General features: G+C 36.6%; 1 protein-coding gene across 4 annotated transcripts in view; it reads left to right on the top strand.

Moving 5' to 3' along the window:
* The window catches only part of CASK (calcium/calmodulin dependent serine protein kinase), a 373,376-nt gene that overhangs the window by 283,159 nt on the left and 83,524 nt on the right, over positions 1-6,693 (top strand). The window lies entirely within an intron of this gene.

The following is a 6,693-nucleotide window of genomic DNA, read 5'->3' as shown; positions in this document are numbered from 1 at the left end:
AAAAAAAAAGAATGTATTCCATCATTAAATATGACAGGCTCCACTGACAGATAAAAGGAAAAGTCAGAAGCTGACAGTTCACATCTGCCTTCATTTCAGTCACATTTTAAGTAAAATACCTTTCTTATAGAACTTGGTTAACTTCAGCAGTGAAAACTTTCTTAGTGTACATATTAGTCTACTAGTACATATAAGTCTTTTTACAAGAAAAATCTTCCCTTAATAAGAGAATTATTTTGCTTTGGGATGTCTAGAACTTTTTGGTGCTCACTCTGATTAATCAACCATGTGACATGGATTAAACTAAAGCAAAATTTCCCAGAATGTGTTCTACAGAGCATTGCTCTGGGAGATAGTGGTGGGTCTTGCCATTCGAGAGGGGGGAGCAGATCTTAAATGTATTGGTTAAATTATTTAGTGACTATATAAGTTTGGAAAATGCTGCATTCTTTATTCCCTTTATACGGATTCACAATGGGTGTTAGTATATAGCAGCTCTAAGATGTCCTATAGCAAAGAAACCTTATTAACTCTAATAGCATTTCTCAAACTAATTTGGGCAGAGAACTTTTATTCACAGTCCTGTCGAATTGGTAAGGACCAGTTTGGGAAAAGCTAAGCCAAGAGTGTCATAGTATGTTTCAACTTCACACTAAGTGCAGTCATAGGTATCTAACAGTTGCTTCTATCCATAGATTTGGTCAAATCAAATTAATTATTATTTCTTGATTAGTTAGGCTTTTTAAATAGTGTATGTATTAATTCAGGACTAACTGCTACAGCATGCAATCCTAAAATTTGAGTGGCTTACCGGAATAGAAGTTTATTTCTTGCTCACATCACAGTCCAATGCAGGTAGATGAGGAGGGGAAGAGCAGGAAGAGTCTCTTCCACAGAGGCATTCAGGGATCCAGGCTTCTTCCACTTTGTGATTCTGCCATCTCTCAAGGTTTTGGAATCTTCCACTGCATCCTTTGCATCCAGCCAGCAGATGAGAGAAAATGGAGAATTTTGCAGGGTCAAGGTTGGAAGTGGCCTGTATCACAGTTGTCCATATTCCATTGACAAGTACTAGTTACATGCTTACCTAGATGCAAGAGAACTGGGAAATAGTTTTTAAATGTACTAAGTGAAATAAGCCAGATAGAGAAAGACAAATACTGCATGGTATCAGTTATGTGTGTAATCTTAAAAAAAAGTCAAACTCATAGAAACAAAGTGGAATGATGGTTGCCCAGGCTGGGAGGTGGGGGAAATGGGGAGAAGTTGGTATTTATCTTATTTATAAGATAAATAAGGTCAGAGGATCTAATGTATAGCGTGGTGACTATAGTTAACACTGCATTTTATAATTGAAATTTGCTAAGAGAATAGAACTTAAGTATTCTCATCAAAAAAAAGACAAATACGTGAAGTGATGGATGTGTTAATTAAGTTGGTTGTGAGAATCCTTTCACAATGTATACATTTATCAAATCATCATGTTGTACACTTTAAATATATTACAATTGTACTTGTCAATTATACTTCAGTAAAGATAAAAAATGTGCTCAGGAAGATAAGGAAATGGGTTTTCTCTTTAGTGTAATTTATCCTAAGTAATTTGAGGACGTTTCAGATTAAGTTTATTTCAAGTAACTTGTTACTTTCCTTGGACACCAAAAAGCCCTTGAAATTCGTTCTGTTTTGTGGATAGCTCCTAACATTCCATTTTGTCCTCCTTCGTTGTCATCATTGTTATTGTTAATGTGTTATTTGAATTAGAGTTTGACCTCTTTTCATTGGCTATTTAAATATCTATTCTTCTTTATCATTGTTTCATATGATTTTGTTTTTGTTTGGTTTTTTGGCCGTGCCACAACATGGCATGCGGGAGTTCCCCAGCCAGGGTTCGAACCAGCGCCCTCTGCAGTGGAAGTGTGGCATCTTAACCACTGGACTACCAGGGAAGTCCCAGATGCAGAAAGTTTTGACAATTGTGAATTTTCTGCAGAAGTCACAGCCTTTACTAGAACTAGTAAGCGGGCTATTTGAAAGAAGCTGCAGCAGAGCATGGAGATTTGGTTTATTTCAGTGCAGTCAGTGGTTGTCATTGCTAAGATTTACTGGCCTTTAGATCAAGGACTTTTTGTCATTTAAAGGCTAAGAGTAGCCCAAATTCGTTTTCAAAGTTGGGTTTTTCTTACTTAATGTAACAAGGTATCTGAGCATACCAAGCTTGAGACTACAGGGGAAATGCAAGAACATTGCTAGTTTCTACAAGGAGGGGCAGATATTCAGACACAGACTGGACTTTGGAACTGAGCCAGGCTGCCAGACCTCACTGAAAATGATTATTTTGAATAACTGCTGCATTCTTGGGTAGACATTGTTACAACTTCAGAAGAGATTCATAGATTTTAGTGAGGAAAAACATGTTTAAAGTTCCTTTGGATTTTTATTAATTATATTTATATTCCTTTGTAATTTTTATTAATTACACTTAAAGAAGTGTCTGTAGTATCAGTATGTGCCCTGTCAATGCATCTCGATTTGAAAAGGAGTTGGTGGGCTGAAAATGAGTTGTGCCCAATAAAAAGACACCGTGTCTACAGAATTTTGCAGACAAGCACTACATGTGAAGCCCAGAACTCTCCTGAAATGACTGACTATGAGGCCGACCCTGGGCAGTGTTGGGATGCATTTGGTTCTGAAGATCCAAACTGAGCCATCCTTCAAATGAAAGCTTAATTGTCATGAATGAAATAATGCCTTCATGATCTACAGCCCTTAAATATGTCTCATTAAGCTCTTGTTTCAGAGTTGACAGGCTACATTTCAATAATGTGATCAGTGAAGTGTTCAAATGGCTGCCATGTAGAGAAATCTAACTATTAAAAAAATGTTTCAATACTTCAGTACTTACGGTATGCATAAAAAAAAGGATCATGGTATGACCAACACTCGAGGAGAAGCTTTTCAAACTTTGACCATTCATTCTTCTTTCTTCTAGTGTTCCATATCCCATGCTTGGATTTGGATTGTATTGTTTTGCAGAATCATTGTTATCCTTTTCAAGAATTCCAAGTAGTGACACCTAGTGGCCTAGTTTTGTGGACCATGGCTTGATTGTTATTTAATCCCACTGAGCCATTTCATGAAATATCTTTATTATATTTAAATAATTCCTATTAATTCAATAACACTAAAAATCGTTAAGTTTGCAACCGTCATTTTTCAGCTGACAAAAAGAAACAAGATTAAGTTCCTGAGGAAGATAAAAGATTATGTAGTGGGCTTCCCTGGTGGCGCAGTGGTCGCCAAAAAAAAAAAAAAAAAAAAAAAAAAAAAAAAGATTATGTAGTACTTTATTTTTTCTAGTCATGCCTTTAAAATAGTAACAAGCTCAAAATTCAAAGAAACGTTATTAGAATTGGTTTGGAGGAAACAAAACATCTGTCATATTGAAAGAATTTACATTAAAACAAAAGAAATACTGTGGTTCCACTGAGGGAGGAAATGCTTTCTGATTTGAATTCTAGTAAAATGCATCTAGTATAATCTGTAGTTAGAAATAGTTCTAGAACGTCTAAATATTTGCTATTCAACCAGTTCTACCTGGCACACATATGCTGCTTCTCATTTTGTGGGGAGAAATAAACAGGCTTGAGGAAGAAGTGTGCTTGGTCCAGCTTGTTCCAATATGTCTACTTTCAAAAATTAAAAGCAGTGGTACAGTGATGGTCTGTATCTGAAATATATAGATCAATTTTAATGAAATACAATTTGCAGTGTGTTTACTGAAGCTGCCACAAACGGGTTGGCTTAAGATAAGAAATTATTCTCTTACAGTTCTGGAGGCTAGAAGTCTTAAGTCAGGTGTCAGCAGAGCCATGCTCCCTCCAAGTCTCCAGGGAAGAATCCTTCCTTGCCTCTTCCAGCTCTGGTAGTTGCCTGCAGTCCTTGGTGTTCTTTGGCTTCATTACTCCAGTTTCTGACTCCATCTTCACATGGCATTCTCCTCTGTATGCGTGTGATTCTATTCAGTATGTCTTCACATGGCCTTCTTATAAGGACATTAGTCATTGGATTTAGGACCCGCTCTAATCCAGTATGACCTCATCTTAATTAATTACATCTGCAAAGACCTGATTTCCAAATAAGGTCACATTCTGAGATTCCGGATCAACATGAATTTTGAGGGGACAATATTCAGCCCAGTACAGCATGGAAAACTAATTTTGCCCAGAATTGATTTTTCAAGTATGAGTGCAGATTACAAAAGTCAAATCTAAAATAATGAAATGTTACCCTGTCGTTCATTAATTAGGCTTTCTTGGGAATTGGTGTTAAAGTGTAATTATGTCTTTTACTAATATTTTGAATCAGTTTTGGAACTTCCGTGTGATAACGTTGGATGGTGAGTTGATAGAGGTGCTTTTGATGGGCTGAAAAATCAAGAGTTTTTTTCCAGATAAAAAGTGTTTTGCACATGTTATTTGGTGGTGATTCTCAGTCTTATTAAGTTTTTGTAGAAATTTTCCTATTACAGAATTAATGTTTATTTTGTAAGTCAACAATGTTACAGAACATTGTTAAATTACACATGTGTTTCTCTCTGCCAAACTTTGACAGCTAAGTTTTAAACATTCACCCACCATCTGTCATACCTCTGAGTGGCTGTTAGCGTTTGTTACAGACTGCTGTTTCCATGGTAAATGTGATGCCCCACTTAATTAAGATCATTTTTCTGAGAAGTCCTAAAAAATAATCGGTGATTAGATTAATAAAGCAAAAACTAACTGCAGTAGCAACTTAATTTAGCAGTTTTATATTAATTTATAAGCAATTTTATAATAGAATATTTTAAAATATTTCATTAGAAATAATTGATGTCCTTAATCCTCAATATTTTATATTATTGACATCTTTATTATGACTTTTCTGCTTTTTAGGGAGAGTTAGAGAGTTTTTCTGTCTGACCTGGAGTTAACACTGGAAAACTACAACTCTTGATTTACTATTTTGCTTTTCTTAAGATGATATTAAATTAGTAGTCATATTTGGGAATAGCTTATTTTTAGAACTCAGAAGCTTCCTAAAAGGGAAAAAAATGAAACTTCTGCAATAGTTTGATGTTTTTGAGCAATTCGGTGTCTGAGAAGTAAGCTGATACAGTGTTAAGTTTGGATGTTTAAATAGGTTACCAGTCAGGAAATGCCAAAGCTAAGTTATCCATGAATTTGTAGTCTGGTTGATTTGCACTTATATGTCTGGAATAATAAGGCCTATTTGAGGACCTTCAGAGGCTGAGCTACTTGTACCTTCTCAGGGTCCCATGTAGTCTTTTTTTTTTGTGAAGCTGGAAAAGATAGGAGTATTTTAATAGCCTTTTCCATTAATAGTGGGTATTCTTTTTTGTCACTACACCAAACCTTGTAGCATGGTAGTTTCTTAAAGGTTATTTCCAATGTGGATTCTGAAACCATATCAATAAGCCTTTTGTACTCTGGTACATTAACATCCAGTATCTTGAATGGTGTATAACATTGTATTTCTGTTTTCCACATATTTGACAATGAGTGTATATTACTTTTATGGGGGATGGTGCTGATTACATTTTTAAATTTATATACAGTACAGTTCACTCTCTGGTGTACAGTTCTGTGAGTGTTTACAAATGCATAAGAGTCATGTTACTGTTACCCCAATCAAGATACAAAACACATGTATCACAAACACCCTCTTTCCACAATTCCCTTGTGCTACTTCTTTCAGTTGCACTTTTTAAAACAATATTTATTTATTTATTTATGGCTGCATTGGGTCTTCATTGCTGTGTGCAGGCTTCCTCTAGTTACGGCGAGCAGGGGCTACTCTTTCTTGCAGTGCGCGGGATTCTCACTGCGGTGGCTTCTCTTTCCGCAGAGCAAAGGCTCTAGGCACGCAGGCTCAGTAGTTGTGGAGTGCAGGCTTAGTTGCTCCACGACATGTGGAATCTTCTCGGACCAGGGCTTGAACCCGTGTCCCCTGCATTGGCAGGCGGATTCTTAACCACTGGGCCACCAGGGAAGTCCTCAGTTGCACTTTTAAAATAAGTTCATTCAAAAGGCTAACCTCACAGCATATGCTGAGTCCTACCAGTTTTGCTTATGAAGTGTCATGTGTTCCATCCATGGCATTATCTTCCATCTGGACCCACCCCTCACCTCCTTATGGAATAGGCTGCCATTCTCAGAGATGTGCAGAATGAAACTTTGTAATATATGTGTTTCATTGCTTAGCTACGAGTGGGTAGGTACTTGATCTGTGAATATAAAATTAAATTCTAAGAACAACTCCCCCACAAACAACTCTGAAGAAAAATTCTAACATATCCGTTGGTACTTCATCAGAAGAGAAATTTTAGATCTGAGGATTTGAGAAAGAAAATTAAGTCGTATCTTCAACTCAGTTACTTTTTATTTTGACATCTTTATTGGAGTATAATTGCTTTACAATGGTGTGTTAGTTTTTGCTTTATAACAGTGAATCAGTTATACATATACATATGTTCCCATATCTCTTCCCTCTTGCACCTCGCTCCCTCCCACCCTCCCTATCCCACCCCTCTAGGTGGTCACAAAGCACCGAGCTGATCTCCCTGTGCTATGCGGCTGCTTCCCACTAGCTATCTGTTTTACATTTGATAGTGTATATATGTCCATGCCACTC

Source organism: Neophocaena asiaeorientalis, unplaced genomic scaffold (genome assembly GCF_003031525.2).
Source record: "Neophocaena asiaeorientalis asiaeorientalis breed wild unplaced genomic scaffold, Neophocaena_asiaeorientalis_V1.1 scaffold312, whole genome shotgun sequence".
Taxonomy (NCBI): domain Eukaryota; kingdom Metazoa; phylum Chordata; class Mammalia; order Artiodactyla; family Phocoenidae; genus Neophocaena; species Neophocaena asiaeorientalis.
This window is presented reverse-complemented; position numbering and strand designations above follow the sequence as displayed.